The sequence below is a fragment of the Dermacentor andersoni genome, chromosome 2, assembly GCF_023375885.2.
Source record: "Dermacentor andersoni chromosome 2, qqDerAnde1_hic_scaffold, whole genome shotgun sequence".
Classification (NCBI taxonomy): domain Eukaryota; kingdom Metazoa; phylum Arthropoda; class Arachnida; order Ixodida; family Ixodidae; genus Dermacentor; species Dermacentor andersoni.
Genome location: NC_092815.1, coordinates 141,845,673 through 141,867,651, shown reverse-complemented (window position 1 = coordinate 141,867,651; position 21,979 = coordinate 141,845,673).

The following is a 21,979-nucleotide window of genomic DNA, read 5'->3' as shown; positions in this document are numbered from 1 at the left end:
TCAGGCTTGTGTTATGTTTTTTTTTCGTTGGATGCTTATCACTTCCAGCTAGCCACATACGCTCCTGCTGTAATATCTTTCGCTACTTTTTCCATGTATATTATATATGCCAAGCTGCAGATATAAAGTGCATTACTGTACTTGACATTGAAGAGTAGTTCAAGTTGCTGTGATATGTGATGTAAACACATCCAGCAGGATTCCGGCTATAGCAGCACAATCGTATTGACTTTAATGAGGCGTATCAGCATATCCACGTGTGTGGTATTAGTCCAGCTTATTGTGACCTATTTCGTAACTGTTACTACTTCAGAAATGTTGTACGTGGAATGTACGTGAATGCGGACTATTTAGTGGCAGACCTTTATATGTAATTTCTTCTTTCTGGATGATGCGACCAAGTTTATATAAGTGAAACCATGAAGTACATTAAAGTAACAACATTTCCTTTAGCTCCATGGTTTCTTGCTGTTACTCCATGCTGGCTGAAAATACTAAGTAAACAACGTACCCGTTGCAGTGTCAAACGAAATGTTCTTCTGAAGTTTCAACCTAGCTACGCAGCTGGCTACAGGGATGAACAACATGGCCAAACAGCACGACATGTCTTGGTGAAATGTTTTGTTTTAATTATTCCCTGGTATAACAGTGTGTTGTTGTTTTGTGTTTGTACTTGGTTAAGAATAAAATTACAAAAAAAAAGAAAAAACCCGAAAAAGAGATGCAGCAGCAGAAGCGCTCAGGTGCTTGTGCTGTTCTTTGTATCCTCCAAGAATTTTCATTCCCATCACAAACCAACTTGCACAAAATCACTTATTTAAGATCTCTCTTTTACTGTTTCTAAATTTTTATTGGTGTAACACACCCTGTGACAATCCTCGGTGTCTTTCGATACCGCTGCCACATGGCCACCATCGATCGCGATCGATTAGATCCGGTTCAGAATTCTCGACTGCAATAACCTCCCTCCCGCAGCTTGGGCAAATGAGTCAATCTTGACCGAGAAATTTAATTCCGAAGGGGCTCGATGACGATCGATAGCGGGTTACGTGACATCCGTATTGTACACGGCCGTATCGTACACGGTCGTATACATATTGTACAAATGGCCCATCGTGATTACTTACCATGGTGGTATTCCAGGCATAGAAGCCTTTCCTCAAAATGAAGCCCGCATTCTCGCCCCGACAGTCCTTCAGGCTGTTTGATGGCTATGAGTGTCCCATCGACACAGGTCACTATACTGGGAATGTGGTCGCAATCCGCAAAGGCCGCCTTTGCGCTAGCCTTGCTGGTCGGTGTTATCGGGAAACTCACCCAGCCTTATTGCCAGCCCATTACGGTTATTGCCTCTGCAACCGCGTGAATGCTCTCGCTCACAGAAGCCTGCCCATGGATATAAATTCTTCGCTGCCGATGGATCTTTGGAAGCTCCCTGTCGCGAAGAAACGGAGAGCACAAAGCACCTTGTCTTGCGTCATGATGCCACCGGTCCGAAGGCCACCGATTCTGTCCTCCCATTTTTCGCACAGCCACCGCGCAGTGTTCTTTGAGAGGCTGAAGTGCCTGCGAAACTCTGTCAACTCGTCAAATGCATCACGAAAGATGCGTCACCGAGGCGCTCGAGAGGCTCCAAAAGCGCGACAATAGGAGCAGCCATCGTCGCTCGTGAGCGCCAAACACTGAACGTGATTCCGTGAGCACAACGTGAAACGGCGAGCATTCTCGACAAATGCGCTTATATCATTCAACAACAAACAAAAAAATGAACACTATTTATGTTTATCACAGCGCAGGCACAACATTTGCTTTCCCTGATCACAATTCTTTTCAATAATTAACAACGGTAACGTTCTGCGACGGCAGGTCACGTTTTAATCTCGAGAAACGGGACCCCCGCCACAGCCACGCATGTTCGGCGAGCGACGTCATTACGACTAGACGACAGGCGCATCGCCTGCTACCAGCGCTGCTATGGTAACGGCCATTCATTCTTCGAAACGAATGACCTTGTCGACCATTCCACGTTAGCAGAAGATTCCACTTGGTTTTCAAATGATTGACAGGAGCGTGACGTAGGAGCATTTTGTGGTCCCGCCCTGGAGCAATGGCGGCCGTGACGAACGCGCGGGCGGGAACGAATCACGAGAGGGCAACCAAGCGAACGGAAAAAGCTGTTTGCGCGCTCGCAGCGCCTGCAGACGCCGAACGCATCCGGCGCTAGTCACGTGTAATCTCGCGAAAGGGGAAGCATTTCCGAAAGTTTCAAGAATACCGCTTCAGGTTTCAAGCTCTTCAAGTTTAGATACCACCATTAGTTTAAACTACGGTCCTCTCCATGAGGTTTCAAACTTCGGTGAATTGCCAGGCGAGTGCCGGCAATTCAGCGCTTCGATTGAGCGCTTACAACGGATGAAAAGGATGGAGCTTTCATTAGACAGGCAGTCTTGCCGTTTCTTTTTTGACGCAGTGTGCGTGATCCTGCATGCTCCAAGAAAACGCTTCTTATAGCATGGGCCGATATGATGCCGTAGTGATTACTTCTCCCTCATTGGTTTTCTTTTTCTTGCAGGTATACCTCATAATGAGGCAATTGCAACAGGCGGGTATATCGCCGAAGGCGTTCATCCTCGAACGTTACGATTTGGAACCACAGAAGGAAATACGCGTCTTCGACGTCAGACAAGGCACAGACGCGAAGTGTGAAGCCACGCCTTTCGGCTACTCCAGGAGAATGAAAGAAGAACTGACAAAGTTTTAACAACGAAAGCAGCAAGGCCGCAATCCACTGACTGCACTTTGCCTGTCTTTTCAAACACTCACGTACTCATATAGGAACGTTTTGCCCTAAATGATATTTCATCAGGCAAAATTTAAATGGCGCCTGACAGGTTAACTTTGCTGAAGTGTTGATAAACCGCTGGCTCCTAAATGGCTAAAACGAATAAAGCCGCGATTCAGGGCCTGAACTCGCGAAAATCTTTTACGTCGAATTTTTCGTAAAACCTAATTACAATCATTATTGACGGTGGATTTATTAATAGAAAAGGCAGTCAGCCAATAGCAAAGACCACTTACGAGCGAAAAGCTTTGGGAAGTCGGTCGTAACTTCAAGAGAGATAGAGAGAGAAGAAAGGAGTGGGGAGACCCGCCGTGGTTGCTCAGTGGCTATGGTGTTAGGCTGCTGAGGTCGCGGGATGGAATCCCGGCTACGGAGGCCGCATTTCGATGGGGGCGAAATACGAAAACACCCGTGTACTTAGATTTGGGTGCACGTTAAAGAACCCCAGGTGGTCGAAATTTCTGGAGTCCCCCACTACGGCGTGCCTCTTCATCAGAAAGTGGTTTTGGCACGTAAAGCCCCATAATTTAATTTTTCGTAAGGGTTGGGGGTTTCCACTGCATACGTAATGCTAGAGAGTTTTAGACAAGGAGGACGCAAGCGTTTGGGCTTGCTAGCGATTGGACCACGGTACTGCGCATGCGCAGTACTTGTGCAGCACTGCACACGTACTATTGAACAGTTAGTGCTCGCGAAATCAAGATTTGACAGCGCCGTGTGCCGTGCAGTTGTTGCTCTTTATTTCAATGAAATTTACAGTACTTGAAAATCAGCAGTCACTTTATTCGCGTAGCCCAGGCAAGGGCCATGCCCGCTCATCTAGTCAACATTACGCACGCGCACTACCTTCCGGCTTCTCTGCTGGCAAAATTATCTCGGCATGGCAGCTGCCGCCATCGTTACAGGCTGCGCTGTCACGTGTTAGGACAGGGATTCCGGCTTCTTCGTTTTTTTTTTATTTCGCCAGCTGAGAGGGGGGACAGTTATCATATTTGCCAATGCCTTCGCCCCGTTGTCGGACTAAACGCCGCACGGAACAGCCGCGTCACATAAAGGAGGATCATTGCGCCGATCCTCTCTTGCATGCGTAATCATGCGAACGAAAATGAAAATTTGGAGTCGGACATCTCGGAGCACAGATACGCTAGAAGAATTCTTCCAAGTGACAATGTGTAGAAACACGACTGCCTCTCACTTTTCAATACAAACGTACAAACTTGCTGCAGTCAGCAAAACGGTAATTGTTCAACTGTAGTTAATTGGGCTGCTGATAGTGATAATTATCATCTCACTTTGTGTTTCCCTGGCCACAACGTATCTTCACAGATGGTCTTCGAGTGCCTCCCACTCCCAATTTTACGAAAATAATAAAGCTTAATTTTAAACACCGTATACAATACACAGCCAACTCCTTACCCCTAAATCACACTCTTTGATTCGGTGAGGAAGAAGAGGCTTAAGTGTGTCTTTCATTGCTAAATTTAATAAAGCAAATCTCTCTGTGTATCTTCTCCCCATTTTTCGGATGCTGGCTGCTGTCTGTCTTGCACGGCAGAAGCCACTGGGCTTTTTCCCTCACTAAGATCTTGGAACACCGGGTTCGTGTACCTGTGCATAAGGAATAGGCTATGCATGCCCGATCGCAGAGTCTGACCAACTATTTGCCATTGTGCATGTGATACTGTGTAATTGAATATCCTGCTCCAAATACAGTGTGGCATGCAGGCCAGTATGCACACATTGAGAAAAAAAACATGTAGGAACATATTTCAACATAGCAGAAAAAAATAGCTTAAAGCATAAATATTTTTGAGAGTTTGTACGTGTTTTGAAAACGTAAGACTGATGAAATGCACACAGTATGGCAACCTTATAAATCTACAGATACACTTACTTTTACAATACGCTACTTGTACTGTGAAACCATTTATGATAGGCAACTTAAAGTTGCACATCACACGTAAATGCAAAAAGAATAACAGCAATATGTACGAAACATACAAGGCAATAAGGAAGATATATATATGACTATAGTGTCACGTGATGCTTTCGTGTTTGACATTTCAAGAGGCAACATAAGCGCATCTAAAAGAGATTAAATAAAATTCAATGTAATTTTCGATAAAAGACATTTTATACTTTCTTTTTGAGGTTGTTATGCCTATATCTAAGAAGCAGTGAGTTCTATTTAGCAAAGTAAGGACCTGATATATGGTGTGTTGCCGCCGATAAATAGTTCGATTGGTTGGCGTTTTTCTAAGATAGGTACGGGAAAGATACGCAAAACCCCGAGAATCTAGGAAGCAAAAATTCCCGCTACGTTTCATATACTTAACAATTTGAAATAGCATAATTCAGTGGCTTTTAACGCTTGGTGCTTTAAAAAAAATGGGTTTGTCCGCAGCTCCTGCAACGGAAGATGATAGTTTTGGAAAATTCTCAGCCCGCTTTTTTGTAAAACAAGAAGTTGAATATAATTAGTGAACGTTGTTGTTCCCCACACAAGCGCGCAATAAGAAAGCCGACAGTAGGGAATTTAGTAGAGCGTTTAAGCCACAGCGTTATTAACGCGCTTAATTCGCACAGATTCCTTCACGTAGTTGACCTATCCTTATTAAACCTGAAAAAAGCAGCTTCGGCGCTAGAAGGACTAAATAGTCAATTCAGCTACACCATAACTTACGGCAATACGCACGCTTTAAATTTTTTCAGCTTTGTCCCGTGCGGTATACATTTATGGAACGCTCTCCCAGACAACATCGCTTGGCAATTGAAACACAATGCATTTCGCAATCTTCTAATCGATCAGTAGGCCATTTCAACCGTGTGATGCGTCTTGCCTGCTTCTTTTTTCTTTCCTGCATTGCTTTACAAGCTATTAAAAGAATTTGAATGATCCTAATTTGTTATATTTTACTGTATTTGATAATATATTTGCTAATATCGTATAATTGTTCCATACTGCTGCAGACAAGACGTTCATATTGTTACAATGTAATTGTGGTTACTGTTTTTATTGTTATTGCTCTTGGTATTGTATTTGCTAATATCGTAATAATGTTCCATACTCCTGCGTTGCGCGAATATTCTTTATACTGTACTGATGCTTTTTTGCTTCCTAATTCTTTACTAACATGTTACCGTATTTACCCCCTTACACAATGCCTTGCCGAAGGCCTGTAAGGTACTTGTATATATATATATAAAAAAAAATTCTGCATGCATCCAATGCTTCGAATTTTTCGGACATGAACTTTGCCATGTGTTCGTTCCAAGATATGTCGTGCTCGAACCACATTCCCAGGAATTTTTTCGTCGTAACCTGTTTTATTACGTTCCCTTGGTAAGAAATGCTTATACTGAAATTTCGTGGCTTGCCCACAGGAGGAAATAGCACGTATTTTGTCTTATTGGCTTCCAGGCATAACTAGCTCAGTTTCTACCAGGAAAACAACTGGTTCAGAAAATGATTCATATTTCCTTCAAAATCAGCAAGCGAAGCACCCGCCAAAACTTTACTTGTGTCGTCTACGTACATTACTTGTTTGGGACAATCTGGGATAGGGCATAGGTCATTTATAAACATATTAGGCGCATATTATAAACAGGAGGGAACAAAGTATGGAATCCTGCGGAGCGCTTTGCTTCAACTTACGCTGATGACTCGTTATTGATTACCGCGTACTGGTACCGACTGGTTTAGTAGCTTTGCAACAAGCTATGCGCAATTCCTCGTATACTAGATATGCTCAGTTTACCTAAAAGAACGTTATTACACAGGATGTCAAACGCTTTGCGTAGGTGAATAACGAGCCCAACTGTCTATAATTTTTCTCAAAATAATCTATTATGTGTTATTTTATTTCAACTAATGTTAGCTCGGCGGATTTCGTTGTGTTCTTTTTCTTTTGAAAGCCAAATTGTACATCATTTGTAATATTATGCTTTTTAAAAATGCTGCAAACGGACATCTATTGGGCTTTCATATACTTTTGACAGAAGAGGCAGAACGGATATCGAACGATAATTGGATAATTGTTTTTTCGGTACCTCCTTTAAATATCGGACATACGCCAGAAATGTTCAACTTATCTGGAAAAATGCCCGCAATAAAATATAGGTTGACATTATAGGTAATGATATGATAATAAGGCTTCCTGCTGCTCTCGTGTCCTCTCCTTTGCTCGCATTCGATTTTAGTGTATTTCTCTCTCCGCCTTCTCTTTACCGCCGATGTCTCGGCCAATCCCCCGTTGCGGGTAAGCGCCCCAAGTGAAGGAACAAGCAAGCAAGCAAGCAAGCAAGCAAGCAAGCAAGCAAGCAAGGAGCTCGTCATTTCTACCGTACGCTGTATATATTACACGAGAAATATGTTAGCTGGAGTAACAGTTGCCAGTAAAATTTACAGCAACAAGAAGGCAGCCGAATTGGAGGCTGAATTTTTTAAAGATACCGTGCAATTTTTTACTGCGTGGGTATGTCCCATGTTCAACAGTATTCAGCATTAGCACAGACGTTACGAAGAAGAAGTTCGCGTGCTTCCGCCCCCGGTTCGAGTCGCCCCGATTTGAGCAGAACCCGCGAACAACCTCGACTAGCAACTACATTACACCGGGGAAGCGTGGATCAAGGCTGTTTGTCTCTCAGGGCAGGACATGCTGGTCCTACGCGGCACCGTGACGCAGCACCCGCGCGGCAGCACGTCCACGCCAGCCATGTCGCCGCACTACTGGGTGCCGCCCACCTCGGTGTCCTGCAGCGGCGTCACGGAACTGCAGGCCCTCCTGGCTCCCTTCTCGGCTGCCGCTCTGCTGCACCAAGGTGCGTCGCCGCCACCGCCACCTACTGGGTCACCCAGCGGCGCCCCTGCGGTTGAGACCGCGTGCGATGAACACGCCGACGTCGTCGTCGCGTCCTCCCCGGAACCCTTGGGGGCCCACTTCGCGAGGCAGCCGCCGGACGATGAGTCTCGAGGCCGCAACCTGGCCTTCTTGATCACGGCACTGGTGGCGTTCGGGGGGCTGGTGGTGATCGTGCTTACCGTAGGCCGAGTACTACAGCCGAGAGACGTGATCACCGACGAGCTGGGTGCGACGGACGCCGCGCAACACCCGCTAGTCCAGGAGCCAGGCTCGGTCCGCGGCTACGATGATGGTGCGAACGCCGCTCTCCATGTCGCCGTGAGGGTGGGGCCTGGCCTCGCGAACCACAGCGTCACGGTGCACAAGGCTGACCATTCGCACAGTGAAACAACCGCCTTCCCCGATGATCGCCGCTCCGTGTGGCGTGAGCGGCGCGGACCTTCGACCAAGTCTAGAAAAGGCCTTCGAAAACGCCGTCAGCGCACTTCCACCATGACTGTCAGCGTCGATGAATATTCGCAGGACCACGGAGCATCCGGTGACGCGGACATGACTTCACCCGCATCCTCCACGTCAGAGAAGGTGTCGGCAAAATATTTGCGAAAAAGTTATCGACGGCGCGGAAATTGGAACGCTTCCCTAGACTTTGCATACAAGCAAAGTGCAGAAACAGTCGGGAAGCGACGACACGCTCGACTCGTTCCACACAGTGGGGTGAACACTCCTGCCGGGGTTGAGACAACAGAGTGATTGGATTGAAGCGGAGAACGTGTGCCAGGGCGTTCGCATTGTTTGATGCTGGGATGTTAATATGTTAATTGCGGGAGTCACTCGAACATGGCTAACCGTGGAATGATTAAAGCATAGAAAATGAACAAAGTCGCCGTTATGTGTGGAAAATTAGGAAGCATCATTCCAAAATATAGCGCCGTTTATTCTGTTCACATAGCGCTACGGTAACTGAATAATTTCGCCCTGTTGCTCGTTTACTTTGTCTCACCTCCTTCTTTTGTATCCATACCCACGAAACACAATACTTCCAGAAAATTTATTGAAAGGACTTGAGAGGCCTGTAGACATCTTGGCATATTATGAAATGTTCAATGAACATTTGCGGCAAGAGTTCTTGAAAACATTTTCAAAACTTCCACTTCCAAGAGCAAATTTATTCAGTGTCGTTTTTTACGGTGAATACCATCTTGCACATTCTATATTTAAGCTCCTACAATTTGTAAGACAGGTTCAGCAAGGTTAATGTGTTTTATAAAAAGTTGTATTGCCTCGATTCTCCGGACAGAGTAAAGCCCATCCGTTTCAATGTTCTTAGGAAAATAGACCGCAAATTACATGAATATGGCCACCTATATAAGAGGTGAAAAAAACCAAAACAAATGACATGTAATTACAGCAGGCTAATCAAATATACATTTCCTATGATATATCTATACACGGACCATGGCCGTTATGCCATTCTTCACGTAGATATGTGTAGAGGCTTCCCATTTGCTGATAATCCTTGGAAAGTATATGTACCTGAGTAGACACATATAGACTATAACTGATGTTGCATTGCGCGAGGTGTAGGTCAAAAGGGGCACTCAAGAGTCAAGGCGCGAGTAGCCTCCGTCATCTCTTGAGTATTACGCGCCCCGTTTTGGCTACGCATTAGATTACATTTAGAACTCAATCTAACGAAACCAGATTTTACGAAGTTCCCGATTTAACGAAGAAATTGTCATTCCGAGGTAGGAACACATAGGGTTGAATATCGTCATCAATCCGAATTAACGAAACTTACATGCCGTGCCGTGATTGCCGTGCTATCGTTTGCTAACGAAGCTTTCCCTCAAGTCTAAATATTTTAAGGCAGTTTTTCGTGTGCGTATCATGGCTACGCACGCTTATATCGCATTCCGTTTCTCTACCACGGGCGCGCTTTAAAACCACGGCGCTGCAGTTTTTGTTTTTCTCTTCTTTCTTCTTCTCCGCCCTTAAACTGGCTCTCTTCACTGTACTACACGCAGAGACAAAGAAACAGCGCGCGCATGCGATCCCATAGATGAGATGAATATATATATATATATATATATATATAGAGAGAGAAAACTATCAGTCATAGCTCTCGTAGTATAGCCCTCTGGGCCGTTTCCTTTTTTTTTCGAAAGTAGTCCTATTATTGTTATTATAATTACACGAAGGTATTTCGCCCTCATCAGCAGCAGTCCTTGGTATAGTTATTCTGGCGGCTAGCTTCCCACGCTATGCGTGCCGCCATCGCACCTGGTTAAGCTTTTCCTAGACGCTAGAGTTAGGCTTTGTCCGCGCAACCTTGAGCGATCGGAAAGCGCGTTTCCCCCTCTTGGCCGGCGGAGAAGGGAAGCTTCGTTCCGGCCGCGAAGCTCTCCACATCTCTGTAAGGTGCCTTGGGGATGTCTCGTGCCGAAGATGCCCTCTCGGTGAGCGCATATTCCACCCCTCATCTTTTAAGAGGTTCAATACATACAAGCATTTGCCTAGCAAACCAGATTTTTTTTTTCAAGGGAATTTTCCACGTCTCAGTAATTTCTCTCGTCGTATTCGAGTGCTGATTGCCGTGTTATAGTTTGTTAACGAAGCTTTCCCTCAAGTCTAAATATTTTAAGGCAGTTTTCCTAGCCTCTAAAGCCGCTCGAGTTGGCTCTTCTCCTTGAGCGGCCATTTTTCCTAGAAAGTATGCCTTCCAACTACTCCGCCCTTAAACTGGCTCTCACAACTACTACACGCAGAGACAAAGCAACAGCGCGCGCATTAGATCCCATAGATGAGATAAATATTTACAATTAGTATTAGGGTTATAATTATATTCGAGTGCTGATTGCCGTGCTATCGTTTGCTAACGAAGCTTTCCCTCAAGTCTAAATATATTAAGGCAGTTTGTCGTGTGCGTATCATGGCTACGCACGCTTATATCGCATTCCGTTTCTCTACCACGGGTGCGCTTTAAAACCACGGCGCTGCAGTTTTTGCTTTTCTCTTCTTTCTTCTTCTCCGCCCTTAAACTGGCTCTCTCAACTACTACACGCAGAGACAAAGCAACAGCGCGCGCATTAGATCCCATAGATGAGATGAATATTTACAATTAGTATTAGGGTTATAATTATATTCGAGTGCTGATTGCCGTGCTATCGTTTGCTAACGAAGCTTTCCCTCAAGTCTAAATATATTAAGGCAGTTTGTCGTGTGCGTATCATGGCTACGCACGCTTATATCGCATTCCGTTTCTCTACCACGGGTGCGCTTTAAAACCACGGCGCTGCAGTTTTTGCTTTTCTCTTCTTTCTTCTTCTCCGCCCTTAAACTGGCTCTCTCAACTACTACACGCAGAGACAAAGCAACAGCGCGCGCATTAGATCCCATAGATGAGATGAATATTTACAATTAGTATTAGGGTTATAATTATATTCGAGTGCTGATTGCCGTGCTATCGTTTGCTAACGAAGCTTTCCCTCAAGTCTAAATATTTTAAGGCAGTTTTTCGTGTGCGTATCATGGCTACGCACGCTTATATCGCATTCCGTTTCTCTACCACGGGCGCGCTTTAAAACCACGGCGCTGCAGTTTTTGCTTTTCTCTTCTTTCTTCTTCTCCGCCCTTAAACTGGCTCTCTTCACTGTACTACACGCAGAGACAAAGAAACAGCGCGCGCATGCGATCCCATAGATGAGATGAATATATATATATATATATATATATATAGAGAGAGAAAACTATCAGTCATAGCTCTCGTAGTATAGCCCTCTGGGCCGTTTCCTTTTTTTTTCGAAAGTAGTCCTATTAGGGTTATTATAATTACACGAAGGTATTTCGCCCTCATCAGCAGCAGTCCTTGGTATAGTTATTCTGGCGGCTAGCTTCCCACGCTATGCGTGCCGCCATCGCACCTGGTTAAGCTTTTCCTAGACGCTAGAGTTAGGCTTTGTCCGCGCAACCTTGAGCGATCGGAAAGCGCGTTTCCCCCTCTTGGCCGGCGGAGAAGGGAAGCTTCGTTCCGGCCGCGAAGCTCTCCACATCTCTGTAAGGTGCCTTGGGGATGTCTCGTGCCGAAGATGCCCTCTCGGTGAGCGCATATTCCACCCCTCATCTTTTAAGAGGTTCAATACATACAAGCATTTGCCTAGCAAACCAGATTTTTTTTTTCAAGGGAATTTTCCACGTCTCAGTAATTTCTCTCGTCGTATTCGAGTGCTGATTGCCGTGTTATAGTTTGTTAACGAAGCTTTCCCTCAAGTCTAAATATTTTAAGGCAGTTTTCCTAGCCTCTAAAGCCGCTCGAGTTGGCTCTTCTCCTTGAGCGGCCATTTTTCCTAGAAAGTATGCCTTCCAACTACTCCGCCCTTAAACTGGCTCTCACAACTACTACACGCAGAGACAAAGCAACAGCGCGCGCATTAGATCCCATAGATGAGATAAATATTTACAATTAGTATTAGGGTTATAATTATATTCGAGTGCTGATTGCCGTGCTATCGTTTGCTAACGAAGCTTTCCCTCAAGTCTAAATATATTAAGGCAGTTTGTCGTGTGCGTATCATGGCTACGCACGCTTATATCGCATTCCGTTTCTCTACCACGGGTGCGCTTTAAAACCACGGCGCTGCAGTTTTTGCTTTTCTCTTCTTTCTTCTTCTCCGCCCTTAAACTGGCTCTCTCAACTACTACACGCAGAGACAAAGCAACAGCGCGCGCATTAGATCCCATAGATGAGATGAATATTTACAATTAGTATTAGGGTTATAATTATATTCGAGTGCTGATTGCCGTGCTATCGTTTGCTAACGAAGCTTTCCCTCAAGTCTAAATATATTAAGGCAGTTTGTCGTGTGCGTATCATGGCTACGCACGCTTATATCGCATTCCGTTTCTCTACCACGGGTGCGCTTTAAAACCACGGCGCTGCAGTTTTTGCTTTTCTCTTCTTTCTTCTTCTCCGCCCTTAAACTGGCTCTCTCAACTACTACACGCAGAGACAAAGCAACAGCGCGCGCATTAGATCCCATAGATGAGATGAATATTTACAATTAGTATTAGGGTTATAATTATATTCGAGTGCTGATTGCCGTGCTATCGTTTGCTAACGAAGCTTTCCCTCAAGTCTAAATATTTTAAGGCAGTTTTTCGTGTGCGTATCATGGCTACGCACGCTTATATCGCATTCCGTTTCTCTACCACGGGCGCGCTTTAAAACCACGGCGCTGCAGTTTTTGCTTTTCTCTTCTTTCTTCTTCTCCGCCCTTAAACTGGCTCTCTTCACTGTACTACACGCAGAGACAAAGAAACAGCGCGCGCATGCGATCCCATAGATGAGATGAATATATATATATATATATATAGAGAGAGAGAGAGAAAACTATCAGTCATAGCTCTCGTAGTATAGCCCTCTGGGCCGTTTCCTTTTTTTTTCGAAAGTAGTCCTATTATTGTTATTATAATTACACGAAGGTATTTCGCCCTCATCAGCAGCAGTCCTTGGTATAGTTATTCTGGCGGCTAGCTTCCCACGCTATGCGTGCCGCCATCGCACCTGGTTAAGCTTTTCCTAGACGCTAGAGTTAGGCTTTGTCCGCGCAACCTTGAGCGATCGGAAAGCGCGTTTCCCCCTCTTGGCCGGCGGAGAAGGGAAGCTTCGTTCCGGCCGCGAAGCTCTCCACATCTCTGTAAGGTGCCTTGGGGATGTCTCGTGCCGAAGATGCCCTCTCGGTGAGCGCATATTCCACCCCTCATCTTTTAAGAGGTTCAATACATACAAGCATTTGCCTAGCAAACCAGATTTTTTTTTTCAAGGGAATTTTCCACGTCTCAGTAATTTCTCTCGTCGTATTCGAGTGCTGATTGCCGTGTTATAGTTTGTTAACGAAGCTTTCCCTCAAGTCTAAATATTTTAAGGCAGTTTTCCTAGCCTCTAAAGCCGCTCGAGTTGGCTCTTCTCCTTGAGCGGCCATTTTTCCTAGAAAGTATGCCTTCCAACTACTCCGCCCTTAAACTGGCTCTCACAACTACTACACGCAGAGACAAAGCAACAGCGCGCGCATTAGATCCCATAGATGAGATAAATATTTACAATTAGTATTAGGGTTATAATTATATTCGAGTGCTGATTGCCGTGCTATCGTTTGCTAACGAAGCTTTCCCTCAAGTCTAAATATATTAAGGCAGTTTGTCGTGTGCGTATCATGGCTACGCACGCTTATATCGCATTCCGTTTCTCTACCACGGGTGCGCTTTAAAACCACGGCGCTGCAGTTTTTGCTTTTCTCTTCTTTCTTCTTCTCCGCCCTTAAACTGGCTCTCTCAACTACTACACGCAGAGACAAAGCAACAGCGCGCGCATTAGATCCCATAGATGAGATGAATATTTACAATTAGTATTAGGGTTATAATTATATTCGAGTGCTGATTGCCGTGCTATCGTTTGCTAACGAAGCTTTCCCTCAAGTCTAAATATATTAAGGCAGTTTGTCGTGTGCGTATCATGGCTACGCACGCTTATATCGCATTCCGTTTCTCTACCACGGGTGCGCTTTAAAACCACGGCGCTGCAGTTTTTGCTTTTCTCTTCTTTCTTCTTCTCCGCCCTTAAACTGGCTCTCTCAACTACTACACGCAGAGACAAAGCAACAGCGCGCGCATTAGATCCCATAGATGAGATGAATATTTACAATTAGTATTAGGGTTATAATTATATTCGAGTGCTGATTGCCGTGCTATCGTTTGCTAACGAAGCTTTCCCTCAAGTCTAAATATTTTAAGGCAGTTTTTCGTGTGCGTATCATGGCTACGCACGCTTATATCGCATTCCGTTTCTCTACCACGGGCGCGCTTTAAAACCACGGCGCTGCAGTTTTTGCTTTTCTCTTCTTTCTTCTTCTCCGCCCTTAAACTGGCTCTCTTCACTGTACTACACGCAGAGACAAAGAAACAGCGCGCGCATGCGATCCCATAGATGAGATGAATATATATATATATATATATATATATATAGAGAGAGAAAACTATCAGTCATAGCTCTCGTAGTATAGCCCTCTGGGCCGTTTCCTTTTTTTTTCGAAAGTAGTCCTATTAGGGTTATTATAATTACACGAAGGTATTTCGCCCTCATCAGCAGCAGTCCTTGGTATAGTTATTCTGGCGGCTAGCTTCCCACGCTATGCGTGCCGCCATCGCACCTGGTTAAGCTTTTCCTAGACGCTAGAGTTAGGCTTTGTCCGCGCAACCTTGAGCGATCGGAAAGCGCGTTTCCCCCTCTTGGCCGGCGGAGAAGGGAAGCTTCGTTCCGGCCGCGAAGCTCTCCACATCTCTGTAAGGTGCCTTGGGGATGTCTCGTGCCGAAGATGCCCTCTCGGTGAGCGCATATTCCACCCCTCATCTTTTAAGAGGTTCAATACATACAAGCATTTGCCTAGCAAACCAGATTTTTTTTTTCAAGGGAATTTTCCACGTCTCAGTAATTTCTCTCGTCGTATTCGAGTGCTGATTGCCGTGTTATAGTTTGTTAACGAAGCTTTCCCTCAAGTCTAAATATTTTAAGGCAGTTTTCCTAGCCTCTAAAGCCGCTCGAGTTGGCTCTTCTCCTTGAGCGGCCATTTTTCCTAGAAAGTATGCCTTCCAACTACTCCGCCCTTAAACTGGCTCTCACAACTACTACACGCAGAGACAAAGCAACAGCGCGCGCATTAGATCCCATAGATGAGATAAATATTTACAATTAGTATTAGGGTTATAATTATATTCGAGTGCTGATTGCCGTGCTATCGTTTGCTAACGAAGCTTTCCCTCAAGTCTAAATATATTAAGGCAGTTTGTCGTGTGCGTATCATGGCTACGCACGCTTATATCGCATTCCGTTTCTCTACCACGGGTGCGCTTTAAAACCACGGCGCTGCAGTTTTTGCTTTTCTCTTCTTTCTTCTTCTCCGCCCTTAAACTGGCTCTCTCAACTACTACACGCAGAGACAAAGCAACAGCGCGCGCATTAGATCCCATAGATGAGATGAATATTTACAATTAGTATTAGGGTTATAATTATATTCGAGTGCTGATTGCCGTGCTATCGTTTGCTAACGAAGCTTTCCCTCAAGTCTAAATATATTAAGGCAGTTTGTCGTGTGCGTATCATGGCTACGCACGCTTATATCGCATTCCGTTTCTCTACCACGGGTGCGCTTTAAAACCACGGCGCTGCAGTTTTTGCTTTTCTCTTCTTTCTTCTTCTCCGCCCTTAAACTGGCTCTCTCAACTACTACACGCAGAGACAAAGCAACAGCGCGCGCATTAGATCCCATAGATGAGATGAATATTTACAATTAGTATTAGGGTTATAATTATATTCGAGTGCTGATTGCCGTGCTATCGTTTGCTAACGAAGCTTTCCCTCAAGTCTAAATATTTTAAGGCAGTTTTTCGTGTGCGTATCATGGCTACGCACGCTTATATCGCATTCCGTTTCTCTACCACGGGCGCGCTTTAAAACCACAGCGCTGCAGTTTTTGCTTTTCTCTTCTTTCTTCTTCTGCGCCCTTAAACTGGCTCTCTTCACTGTACTACACGCAGAGACAAAGAAACAGCGCGCGCATGCGATCCCATAGATGAGATGCATATATATATATATATATATATAGAGAGAGAGAGAAAACTATCAGTCATAGCTCTCGTAGTATAGCCCTCTGGGCCGTTTCCTTTTTTTTTCGAAAGTAGTCCTATTATTGTTATTATAATTACACGAAGGTATTTCGCCCTCATCAGCAGCAGTCCTTGGTATAGTTATTCTGGCGGCTAGCTTCCCACGCTATGCGTGCCGCCATCGCACCTGGTTAAGCTTTTCCTAGACGCTAGAGTTAGGCTTTGTCCGCGCAACCTTGAGCGATCGGAAAGCGCGTTTCCCCCTCTTGGCCGGCGGAGAAGGGAAGCTTCGTTCCGGCCGCGAAGCTCTCCACATCTCTGTAAGGTGCCTTGGGGATGTCTCGTGCCGAAGATGCCCTCTCGGTGAGCGCATATTCCACCCCTCATCTTTTAAGAGGTTCAATACATACAAGCATTTGCCTAGCAAACCAGATTTTTTTTTTCAAGGGAATTTTCCACGTCTCAGTAATTTCTCTCGTCGTATTCGAGTGCTGATTGCCGTGTTATAGTTTGTTAACGAAGCTTTCCCTCAAGTCTAAATATTTTAAGGCAGTTTTCCTAGCCTCTAAAGCCGCTCGAGTTGGCTCTTCTCCTTGAGCGGCCATTTTTCCTAGAAAGTATGCCTTCCAACTACTCCGCCCTTAAACTGGCTCTCACAACTACTACACGCAGAGACAAAGCAACAGCGCGCGCATTAGATCCCATAGATGAGATAAATATTTACAATTAGTATTAGGGTTATAATTATATTCGAGTGCTGATTGCCGTGCTATCGTTTGCTAACGAAGCTTTCCCTCAAGTCTAAATATATTAAGGCAGTTTGTCGTGTGCGTATCATGGCTACGCACGCTTATATCGCATTCCGTTTCTCTACCACGGGTGCGCTTTAAAACCACGGCGCTGCAGTTTTTGCTTTTCTCTTCTTTCTTCTTCTCCGCCCTTAAACTGGCTCTCTCAACTACTACACGCAGAGACAAAGCAACAGCGCGCGCATTAGATCCCATAGATGAGATGAATATTTACAATTAGTATTAGGGTTATAATTATATTCGAGTGCTGATTGCCGTGCTATCGTTTGCTAACGAAGCTTTCCCTCAAGTCTAAATATATTAAGGCAGTTTGTCGTGTGCGTATCATGGCTACGCACGCTTATATCGCATTCCGTTTCTCTACCACGGGTGCGCTTTAAAACCACGGCGCTGCAGTTTTTGCTTTTCTCTTCTTTCTTCTTCTCCGCCCTTAAACTGGCTCTCTCAACTACTACACGCAGAGACAAAGCAACAGCGCGCGCATTAGATCCCATAGATGAGATGAATATTTACAATTAGTATTAGGGTTATAATTATATTCGAGTGCTGATTGCCGTGCTATCGTTTGCTAACGAAGCTTTCCCTCAAGTCTAAATATTTTAAGGCAGTTTTTCGTGTGCGTATCATGGCTACGCACGCTTATATCGCATTCCGTTTCTCTACCACGGGCGCGCTTTAAAACCACGGCGCTGCAGTTTTTGCTTTTCTCTTCTTTCTTCTTCGCCGCCCTTAAACTGGCTCTCTTCACTGTACTACACGCAGAGACAAAGAAACAGCGCGCGCATGCGATCCCATAGATGAGATGAATATATATATATATATATATATATATAGAGAGAGAGAAAACTATCAGTCATAGCTCTCGTAGTATAGCCCTCTGGGCCGTTTCCTTTTTTTTTCGAAAGTAGTCCTATTATTGTTATTATAATTACACGAAGGTATTTCGCCCTCATCAGCAGCAGTCCTTGGTATAGTTATTCTGGCGGCTAGCTTCCCACGCTATGCGTGCCGCCATCGCACCTGGTTAAGCTTTTCCTAGACGCTAGAGTTAGGCTTTGTCCGCGCAACCTTGAGCGATCGGAAAGCGCGTTTCCCCCTCTTGGCCGGCGGAGAAGGGAAGCTTCGTTCCGGCCGCGAAGCTCTCCACATCTCTGTAAGGTGCCTTGGGGATGTCTCGTGCCGAAGATGCCCTCTCGGTGAGCGCATATTCCACCCCTCATCTTTTAAGAGGTTCAATACATACAAGCATTTGCCTAGCAAACCAGATTTTTTTTTTCAAGGGAATTTTCCACGTCTCAGTAATTTCTCTCGTCGTATTCGAGTGCTGATTGCCGTGTTATAGTTTGTTAACGAAGCTTTCCCTCAAGTCTAAATATTTTAAGGCAGTTTTCCTAGCCTCTAAACCCGCTCGAGTTGGCTCTTCTCCTTGAGCGGCCATTTTTCCTAGAAAGTATGCCTTCCAACTACTCCGCCCTTAAACTGGCTCTCACAACTACTACACGCAGAGACAAAGCAACAGCGCGCGCATTAGATCCCATAGATGAGATAAATATTTACAATTAGTATTAGGGTTATAATTATATTCGAGTGCTGATTGCCGTGCTATCGTTTGCTAACGAAGCTTTCCCTCAAGTCTAAATATATTAAGGCAGTTTGTCGTGTGCGTATCATGGCTACGCACGCTTATATCGCATTCCGTTTCTCTACCACGGGTGCGCTTTAAAACCACGGCGCTGCAGTTTTTGCTTTTCTCTTCTTTCTTCTTCTCCGCCCTTAAACTGGCTCTCTCAACTACTACACGCAGAGACAAAGCAACAGCGCGCGCATTAGATCCCATAGATGAGATGAATATTTACAATTAGTATTAGGGTTATAATTATATTCGAGTGCTGATTGCCGTGCTATCGTTTGCTAACGAAGCTTTCCCTCAAGTCTAAATATTTTAAGGCAGTTTTTCGTGTGCGTATCATGGCTACGCACGCTTATATCGCATTCCGTTTCTCTACCACGGGCGCGCTTTAAAACCACGGCGCTGCAGTTTTTGCTTTTCTCTTCTTTCTTCTTCTCCGCCCTTAAACTGGCTCTCTTCACTGTACTACACGCAGAGACAAAGAAACAGCGCGCGCATGCGATCCCATAGATGAGATGAATATATATATATATATATATATATAGAGAGAGAGAAAACTATCAGTCATAGCTCTCGTAGTATAGCCCTCTGGGCCGTTTCCTTTTTTTTTCGAAAGTAGTCCTATTATTGTTATTATAATTACACGAAGGTATTTCGCCCTCATCAGCAGCAGTCCTTGGTATAGTTATTCTGGCGGCTAGCTTCCCACGCTATGCGTGCCGCCATCGCACCTGGTTAAGCTTTTCCTAGACGCTAGAGTTAGGCTTTGTCCGCGCAACCTTGAGCGATCGGAAAGCGCGTTTCCCCCTCTTGGCCGGCGGAGAAGGGAAGCTTCGTTCCGGCCGCGAAGCTCTCCACATCTCTGTAAGGTGCCTTGGGGATGTCTCGTGCCGAAGATGCCCTCTCGGTGAGCGCATATTCCACCCCTCATCTTTTAAGAGGTTCAATACATACAAGCATTTGCCTAGCAAACCAGATTTTTTTTTTCAAGGGAATTTTCCACGTCTCAGTAATTTCTCTCGTCGTATTCGAGTGCTGATTGCCGTGTTATAGTTTGTTAACGAAGCTTTCCCTCAAGTCTAAATATTTTAAGGCAGTTTTCCTAGCCTCTAAAGCCGCTCGAGTTGGCTCTTCTCCTTGAGCGGCCATTTTTCCTAGAAAGTATGCCTTCCAACTACTCCGCCCTTAAACTGGCTCTCACAACTACTACACGCAGAGACAAAGCAACAGCGCGCGCATTAGATCCCATAGATGAGATAAATATTTACAATTAGTATTAGGGTTATAATTATATTCGAGTGCTGATTGCCGTGCTATCGTTTGCTAACGAAGCTTTCCCTCAAGTCTAAATATATTAAGGCAGTTTGTCGTGTGCGTATCATGGCTACGCACGCTTATATCGCATTCCGTTTCTCTACCACGGGTGCGCTTTAAAACCACGGCGCTGCAGTTTTTGCTTTTCTCTTCTTTCTTCTTCTCCGCCCTTAAACTGGCTCTCTCAACTACTACACGCAGAGACAAAGCAACAGCGCGCGCATTAGATCCCATAGATGAGATGAATATTTACAATTAGTATTAGGGTTATAATTATATTCGAGTGCTGATTGCCGTGCTATCGTTTGCTAACGAAGCTTTCCCTCAAGTCTAAATATATTAAGGCAGTTTGTCGTGTGCGTATCATGGCTACGCACGCTTATATCGCATTCCGTTTCTCTACCACGGGTGCGCTTTAAAACCACGGCGCTGCAGTTTTTGCTTTTCTCTTCTTTCTTCTTCTCCGCCCTTAAACTGGCTCTCTCAACTACTACACGCAGAGACAAAGCAACAGCGCGCGCATTAGATCCCATAGATGAGATGAATATTTACAATTAGTATTAGGGTTATAATTATATTCGAGTGCTGATTGCCGTGCTATCGTTTGCTAACGAAGCTTTCCCTCAAGTCTAAATATTTTAAGGCAGTTTTTCGTGTGCGTATCATGGCTACGCACGCTTATATCGCATTCCGTTTCTCTACCACGGGCGCGCTTTAAAACCACGGCGCTGCAGTTTTTGCTTTTCTCTTCTTTCTTCTTCTCCGCCCTTAAACTGGCTCTCTTCACTGTACTACACGCAGAGACAAAGAAACAGCGCGCGCATGCGATCCCATAGATGAGATGAATATATATATATATATATATATATATATAGAGAGAGAGAAAACTATCAGTCATAGCTCTCGTAGTATAGCCCTCTGGGCCGTTTCCTTTTTTTTTCGAAAGTAGTCCTATTATTGTTATTATAATTACACGAAGGTATTTCGCCCTCATCAGCAGCAGTCCTTGGTATAGTTATTCTGGCGGCTAGCTTCCCACGCTATGCGTGCCGCCATCGCACCTGGTTAAGCTTTTCCTAGACGCTAGAGTTAGGCTTTGTCCGCGCAACCTTGAGCGATCGGAAAGCGCGTTTCCCCCTCTTGGCCGGCGGAGAAGGGAAGCTTCGTTCCGGCCGCGAAGCTCTCCACATCTCTGTAAGGTGCCTTGGGGATGTCTCGTGCCGAAGATGCCCTCTAGGTGAGCGCATATTCCACCCCTCATCTTTTAAGAGGTTCAATACATACAAGCATTTGCCTAGCAAACCAGATTTTTTTTTTCAAGGGAATTTTCCACGTCTCAGTAATTTCTCTCGTCGTATTCGAGTGCTGATTGCCGTGTTATAGTTTGTTAACGAAGCTTTCCCTCAAGTCTAAATATTTTAAGGCAGTTTTCCTAGCCTCTAAAGCCGCTCGAGTTGGCTCTTCTCCTTGAGCGGCCATTTTTCCTAGAAAGTATGCCTTCCAACTACTCCGCCCTTAAACTGGCTCTCACAACTACTACACGCAGAGACAAAGCAACAGCGCGCGCATTAGATCCCATAGATGAGATAAATATTTACAATTAGTATTAGGGTTATAATTATATTCGAGTGCTGATTGCCGTGCTATCGTTTGCTAACGAAGCTTTCCCTCAAGTCTAAATATATTAAGGCAGTTTGTCGTGTGCGTATCATGGCTACGCACGCTTATATCGCATTCCGTTTCTCTACCACGGGTGCGCTTTAAAACCACGGCGCTGCAGTTTTTGCTTTTCTCTTCTTTCTTCTTCTCCGCCCTTAAACTGGCTCTCTCAACTACTACACGCAGAGACAAAGCAACAGCGCGCGCA